The 993-nt window shown below is 50.5% G+C and overlaps 1 pseudogene; it reads left to right on the top strand.

Moving 5' to 3' along the window:
- The first annotated feature begins 563 nt into the window (after positions 1 to 563).
- On the top strand, positions 564 to 681 carry LOC126425597 (5S ribosomal RNA; annotated as a pseudogene).
- Positions 682 to 993: the final 312 nt, after the last annotated feature.

Raw genomic sequence — 993 nt, 5'->3', positions numbered from 1 at the left:
TAGTGAAGATGAATTACTGCACACTGTTCTTCAGCTATTCACTTTACAGCCCGTGTTTACTAGACCTTTTTGCTTCGAATGATCATTTCTGTCATTTCCGTGAAAACTATCACTCCTGGCACACTCTGTGTAGTTTTGAGTGGTGCGTTCTAGACGAAAAATGTAAAACCCAGTAGGACTGTCCTGAACGAATCTGAACTCCATTAACGAAAAGAACGACAGCTTGGGGCATCAAGGACAAAGGTTTATGATTTGGTGCTACACTGATGACCCAAAACGTCACGACCATGTTCTTAACAGCGTGTCGGTCGACCTTTGAAACGCGATTGTGAGTGGTTCGGATCCCACGAGTCCTTGGTAGCATTTCGCAGATATGTTGCACCAACTGTCAATACACAGGTCACGCTGTTCCCGTTGGTGTGTTCTGAGACGATCTGCGCCTCACAGCGTCACAGATGCAGTCGACCACATTCAGATCATGCGAATTTGGTAGTCCGGATATTGAAGTGAGTTCTCTATCGTGCTCCTCAAACCATTATGGCAGGTTTCTGACCATTTGACAGGCCAACGGCCTTGAAGCAGTGGTAACACCGGTTCCCATCAGATCACCGAAGTTAAGCGCTGTCGGGCTGGGCTAGCAGGTGGATGGGTGACCATCCGGTCTGCCGAGCGCTGTTGGCAAGTGTGGTGCACTCAGCCCTTGTTAGGCAAGCTGAGGAGCTACTTGATTGAGAAGTAGCGGCTCCGGTCTCGTAAGCTGACATACGGCCAGGAGAGCGGTGTGCTGACCACATGCCCCTCCATATCGTTTGATGCCTGTGGGCTAGGGATGAGACGCCGGCCGAGCGGGACCGTTGGGCCTTTATGGTATGTTCTGGCGGAGATTTTTGTCCTTTTGACACGGACAGCTATCCTGTTGATACATGCCATCGCCGTCGGTGAAGAAATCAACCATGAACGGTCGCTCTCAGGCCACAGTGCCCACTATACAAG

Source organism: Schistocerca serialis, chromosome 10 (assembly GCF_023864345.2).
Source record: "Schistocerca serialis cubense isolate TAMUIC-IGC-003099 chromosome 10, iqSchSeri2.2, whole genome shotgun sequence".
Classification (NCBI taxonomy): domain Eukaryota; kingdom Metazoa; phylum Arthropoda; class Insecta; order Orthoptera; family Acrididae; genus Schistocerca; species Schistocerca serialis.
Note: the sequence above shows the minus strand (reverse complement) of the source record. Positions and strands in the feature narration are given on the sequence as shown.